Genomic DNA, 7,273 nt, shown 5'->3' on the forward strand with positions numbered 1-7,273 from the left:
AAAATTGTTTAACTAATTAAAAATAAAAATAGAAATAGAAATATTGGTTTTGATTTTAATTAATTTTAAGTTAATTAAAATTAAAGATTGAAAATGGAAATTAGAATTTCTAAACTTGGTAGTGGATCTTTCCACATTTTGGTGAAGTAAGGAGGTGTTTCTCCTAAATTAACACACCTTGCCCATTAACTTCATGCAATTGAAGTATCATTAGGCTTGCTCTTCTGTGCCTGTATGAAAAAAAAGAAAAGCCGCTTCAATTTCTAAGATTGAGAGTGGGAGGTTGCTGGAAAATTGTTCCTCCAACAGGTATTTTTCTTCATCTCAAAAACCCATTCTAATTCCTTCATAAATTCAACTCAATTGTTAGTTCCACTACTCAAATTCAAGGCTGAGAATAGTAGAGAAGATATTTTGGTGGTCCACGACTTCAATTGGAGAAGATTGCAGCTCAAATTCATGTTTAAAGAGGATCTTCAAAGGTATGTGTTAAAACCCTTTTAATACCTTATGAACATGCTTAGTTTGATGTCAAAATTAAGGAATTAGAATGCTTAATGACCCTATTTTCTTCCGCTGCATGTTTTTGTAATCCAACAGTTACGAACAGGATTGACTACAACCTGACCACCTTGCTCAATATGCTACAAACCTTTCAATCCTTGATGAAAACCAAGGAAAAGAAGGGTGAGGCAAATGTTGCTTCATCCTCAAATAAGTTCTTCAGAGGTTCAACCTCTGGTACGAAGCCTGTGCCTTCTTCTTCCGGCACCAAAAAGTGAAATAAGAAGAAAGGTGTAAAAAGAAAAGCTAACCCGCCAACTGCTGCCCAAAAGGACAAGAAGCCAAGGTTGCAAAGGGAATCTGTTTCCATTGCAACTAGGAGGGATATTAGAAGAGGAGCTGTCCCAAATATGTGGCAAAAAAGAAGAAGACCAAACAAGGTAAATATGATTTTCTTGTTTTGGAAACCTGTTTAGTAGAGAATGATGATTTAGCCAAGATAATGTATTCGGGTGCCATGAACCATGTTTGTTCTGTTGGTGTTGTGCCCTAAAGTCTCGTGTCCTGTAGTTGTAAACAGTTTATACGAACGCTTGTGTCGTATAATATATGATATTTACTTTACATCTTGGTTTTGCTCAGTTGTATGTTTTATTTGCTTTACCACAAACCAATAAACATAAAATTCCTGGTTATCTGTATGTAACTTAAGCATGTATGCAAGTGGATCATCTCTTGAGTGATAACCAAAATGGTCTGTGGTATATGGACATAGGAGGGAAACCTTATCCTAGTAATGCTACGAATGCGGCCCACTTTGTGGAATGGTCATAAGTGTTGTGACTTGTCACAGATGATCTAATCTTGATCATTCGTGTAGGGGACATGCGAGCGGGGGCATCCTATACAAAGAGTTTATATAAGACCTGACCACGAAGTGTTAACGTCTTGTTATATAACACCATTCATGATAGAGACTTTACTTCACTATGATGACCATAGGTAACATGACCTCAATCTTGAGTGAGTTGGAAACTCCTGCCATTGATGGCGGTCCTTTGATTTGTATAGGTGCGAATGGCCAGGTCGCGAATTCAAACCTACCACTTTGGGGATTCGTCTGATTTGAGAGCTGTAAACTCAGCTACAGAAGATGGAATTCATTCCTTCCCCGAGGCATGGATAAGTAGATAGATAGCTCCCTTAAGCGCTGATTCCAGGGCTTGAACGATGTGGCACTACACACCTTCTCTTGGCTCGAGAGATGTTCACACATAGTTGGACTATGTTGTATTGTTCATTAGAGGAATCAGTGGTATTTAAGGAGTGAGATGTAACTACAGGGGAAAAATGATAAATTGGCCTAGTTGTACTTACGAGCATCTGTGAAGGGTCATCGTACTCATGATTGGTTATATCCGATGGACATAGAAATATATCTGTGGTAAGAAGAGTTCAGTTGTTGATATTTAGTGAACTGCCTGGTAGTTAATGGTTGGTAGATCTCGTGGCTAAAGAGTTTAGTTAGTTATTCACGTAGTTGGAACTTCGAGCCACAGGTCTATTAGGTCCCCTAAGTAGCTTGGATAAAATCGAGAATTAGTGTTTGGGTCAGTTTGAGATGTTCAAATTGACAAGAGGGAGTTCGATTATATATGATATAATTGAACTGGTTAATTATATATGATATAATTAGCTAAATATATGAGGTACATTATTTCTAGAGGAAATTAGACATAAATACGATTTATATCAAGTGGAGGAGAAATTACTATAGTAGATATGTGATATCCAACTATAGGGTTAGAATATAATATGACTATATTTATTATTAAATTGGTTAATTATGAGATAATTGGCCGAAATATTCTCCTCAATCGTGCGTTAGTGGGAGAACCCGTATTCAGTTATGGAAATCGAAGAATAAAATGAAAATTTGTTTCATTTGGTAAAAAGGTTCGAAAAAATCGCAATCGATGTGAAAAAGTATCGGTCACTTACCTGAGAGCCTATATGATAGAGTCTCATCGTCTAAACGATCGCACACCCGCATCTAAATGATCGTACGTCTTTCTCTAAACGATCGTTTAGGTTTCCTAAACGATCGCCTAACGTGCCACGTTTTCTAAATAATCGTATACCTATTACTAGAGGATCGCTTAGTAAAACCTACACGATCGTGTAACTTTGTCTAAATGATAAGCATCCTGCTATACGATAGCTTTCTCTCCCACTTGCTTATCGTCTACACTATCAGCCTTTCCTCCCACCTCTACCAAATTCACCAAAGACCACACTTTGGATTCTCACTCCGAGAATACCGAGGGCTCCCACTGGTGGTGTCGTCCCCGCTTCTTACTTGTTCGTGCTTGTTCATGTTGCTACCGTTCGTGTAGACAATCGTGCTGCTGTAGCAACTGATTTGCTGGGCGATAGAGTTCGTAGAGGTTCTTCCGCTTCCTTGAGTTCGAGTTTGAAGAGAGTCTTCAACTGGTATGTGAACTCAATCCTTTGTATTTTATTTATCAAAGCATGCCGTTAATTAGTGTTAAATTGCATAACTGTTTGTTAGAATGTATTTGTTGTATTTCGGTCACAATGAAATCAGAAAGATCCGAACGCGCTCATAGATGCTCTACGTTAAGAGTTCTTTCATGTTCTTCATTTTAGGAAATTAGTTTTTGGCGGCAACTAGAAGCTGGAGAGATGATGATGCAGGTTGGAACTGGGCATATCGTCTCAGCTAAATAGTGGGAGGACTTCAACTTTGTTTATAAAAATCTTATGTTATACTAGATAATGTATTTTTGGTTCCAAGTTTGAAAAGGAACCTTATTTCTGTAAATTGCCTGTTAGAACAAACTTATTCTATCACTTTTAATGTAAATAAAGTGTTTATTTACAAAAATGGAGTATATAATTTTTCTGCAAATCTCGAAGATAATCTGTATGTGCTAAGACCGTTAGCAACTAAATCTCTCATGCTGAAATGTTTAAAACTACAACAACTAAAAATAAAAGATATAGAATTTCTTCTAAAGAAAATGCTCAATTTTGGCACCTGAGATTAGGACATATCAATCTCTATAGGATTGAGAGATTGGTAAAGAATGGACTTTTAAGCGAGTTAGAAGAAAAATCTTTACCTGTGTGTGAGTCATGCCTTGAAGGTAAAATGACTAAAAGATCTTTTACTGGAAAATATCACAGGACCAAAGAACCCTTAGAGCTAGTACATTCAGTCCTCTGTGGTCCAATGAATGTAAAAGCAAGAGGAGAGTCTGAATATTTCATCATATTTATTGATTATTATTCAAGATATATGTATGTTTATTTAATGCAACATAAGTCTGAGTCCTTTGAAAAGTTCAAACAATTTAAGGCCGAAGTTGAAAATGCATTAAATATAACAATTAAGACATTTCGATTTGATCGTGATGGAGAATTTTTGTATCTTACATTCCAGAACTATTTGATAGAGCATGGAATAGTATACCAACTCTCAGCACCTGGTACACCTCAGCATAATGGTGTATCAGAAAGAAGAAATTGAACCTTGTTAGACATGGTTTAGTCTATGATGAGTTATGCTTCCTTACCTGATTCGTTTGGGGTTTTGCATTACAGAATGCAATGTATATTTTGAACTATGTTCCATCTAAGAGTGTTAGAGAACACCTTTGGAGTTATAGAATGGTCGTAAAGCTAGTTTACGTCATTTTAGAATATGGGATTGCCCAACATATGTACTTGAGGCAAATCCTAAGAAACTGGAACCTTGTTCAAAATTGTGCCTATTTGTAGGCTACCCCAAAGGAATGAGAGATGGTTACTTCTTCGGCCCAAAGAAAAATAAAGTGTTTGTGTAGACAAACACTACTTTTCTAGAAGAGCACCATATAAGGTAACATAAGCCCTAAGCAGTAATATAGTGTTGAATGAACTTTCTAAAGAAACTATTGAAACATCAACAAGAGTTGTTGAAGAACCTAACACCTCAACAAGAGTTGTTGAAATTGGATCATCTAGTAGGTCAAATCCACCTCAAGTGTTGAGGGAGTCTCGATGTAATGGGAGGGTTGTGAACCCGTATGTCTACTATATGGGTTTAATAGAAATCCTAGCTATAGTAGCTGATAGAGATGTTGGGAATTTATTGTCTTATAAGAAGGAAATTAAGGATGTTGACAAAGATGAGTGGATCAAAGCTATGAATCTCTAAATGGAGCCGGTGTACTTCAATTCGGTTAGTGATCTTGTAGATCAACCTGATGGGGTTAAACCTATAGGTTGCAAATGGATCTACAACAGAAAACAGGGTGCTGATGGGAAGGTGAACACCTTCAAGGCTAGACTTATGGCAAAGGGTTACACCCAGGTTGAGGGAGTCGATTATGAGGAGACTTTCTCACCTATTGTCATGTTAAAGTCTATTTGAATCTTCTTGTTCATTGCCTCATATTATGATTATGAGATTTTGCAAATGGACATCAAAACTGATTTTCTGAATGGCATTCTTGAGGAGACCATTTATATGGAGCAGCCTGAGGGACTCATGGCCCAAGGTTAAGAGCAAAAGGTTTGCAGGCTTAGTCAGTCCATTTATGGATTGAAATAAGCTTCTCGATCTTGGAGCATACGATTTGATACTGCGATAAAATCTTATGGCTTTGATCAGAATGTTGATGAGCCTTGTGTATAAAGAGGATTATCGACAGTTTAGTAGCTTTTCTAGTGTTGTATGTAGACGATATCCTACTCATTGGGAATGATGTAGGTTAGGAGTGAAGTTAAGAACTGGTTAACGACCCAATTCTAAATGAAAGATTTGGTAAAGGCTCAGTTTGTTCTGGGAATTCAGATCTATAGAGATCAAAAGAACAAAATGCTAGGTTTGTCTCACGCATCGTACATTGACAAAATGTTTGTCAAGTATTCAATATAGAACTCCAAAAGAGGTTTATTATTTCAGGCATAGAGTTATATTGTCTAAGAATAGTGTCCTAAGACACCTCAAGAGTTTGAGGAAATGAGACGGATCCTCTATGCATCGGCTGTTGGTAGCCTAATGTGTGTGATTTTATGTACTAGACCTGACATCTGTTATGCAGTAAGGGCAGTCAGTAGATATCAGTCTAATTCATGATATGATCACTGGACTGCCATTAAGAATATCCTCAAGTATCTACAGAGAACGAGGGACTACATGCTCGTGTATGATTCTAAGGATCTGATCCTTATAGAATACATAGACTCTAATTTTCAGACTGATAAGGATTATAGAAAATCCACATCAGGATCAGTGTTCACTCACTCATAATGAAGGGCAATAGTCTGGAGAAGCACCAAGTAGGGGCACATTGCTGACTTCAGCATGGATACTAAGTATGTAGCAGCTTGTGAAGCTGATAAGGAAGCTGTATGGCTCAGGAAATTCTTGACAGATTTAAAAGTTGTTCCAGACATGTTAAAGCCCATCACACTTTATTGTGATAACATTGGTGTTATGGCTAATTCCAGAGAGCCTACGAGTCACAAGCGTGGGAAGCAAATAGAGCGGAAGTATCATCTCATCCGAAAGATTGTGCATCAAGAGGACGTGATCATCATGCAGATAGCATCGGAGCACAACGTTGCTAATCCATTTACAAAGGCCCTCATGGCTAAGGTTTTTTAGGGTCACCTGCAGAGTATGAGTCTATGGGACTCGCCACGTTTAGACTAAAGAAAATGGGAGATTTGTATTTGGCGTGTTATGCCCTAGTTTATTGTTTATATACTTTATATATACTAGTTTGAATTTTATATTGTACACCCCAATAGCTTTAGGTTAAGTGTAAGATTGTTGGGATTGATGCCCTAAATCTCGTAGGGTCTTATCGTTTGTAATTGTATCGTATAAACATTTTATTTATCTAATAAAATATGTGATGTTTTATTTGATATTTAGTTGCATTAATCTATAAACCAATAAACTAACATCCAAGGTTATCTTGTAGCTTAAACATGTATGTAGAGACATACAGGTGAGTCACGTTTAAGTAATAACAAATGGTCTGTAGTAGATGGATAAGGCTAGATACCTTATTCTAGTGACACTATAATATGACCCGCTTTGTAGATGTTACAATTATTGTAAAGTGCTGCAAATGATATGATCTTGATCATTCATGTGGAGACATGTGAATGGGGATATTCTATACAAAAGAGTTTGTATAAGACCGAACCACAAAATGACTAGTCTCATTATATAACATTGTTTATAATATAGACTTACATTTCACCAGAATGACCATATGTGACATGACCTAAATTTTGAGTGAGCTGTGAACTCCTGTCTATAAAGGCGGTCCTTTGATTTGTATGGGTGAGAGTGTCCAAATCGCTGACTCAACAAGCCTACCATTTTGGGACTTCATTTAGGGAGCTTGGAACATAGCTACACAAGACGAAATTCACTCATTCTCCAAGATAGGGGAAAGTAGATAAATTGCTTCCTTAAGTACTGATCTGGGGCTTAAACAATGTGGTGGCACACTCTTTCCTATCCAGAGAGGGATTTGATCATAGTTGGACTATGATTTATTGTTCATTAGAGGGATCGGTGGTACTTAAGGAGTTAGATGTAACTACAGAGACAAAATGGTAATTTTGGCCTAACTGTACTTACAAGCAATATGTGAAGGGTCATCGTACTCTTGACTAGTTATATCCAATGGACACAGAAATATATCTGTAGTGCGAAGAGTGTAGTTGTCGGTATTTAGTG

The sequence above is a fragment of the Benincasa hispida genome, chromosome 2 (assembly GCF_027475165.1).
Source record: "Benincasa hispida cultivar pf3 chromosome 2, pf3_genome.v1.1, whole genome shotgun sequence".
Taxonomy (NCBI): domain Eukaryota; kingdom Viridiplantae; phylum Streptophyta; class Magnoliopsida; order Cucurbitales; family Cucurbitaceae; genus Benincasa; species Benincasa hispida.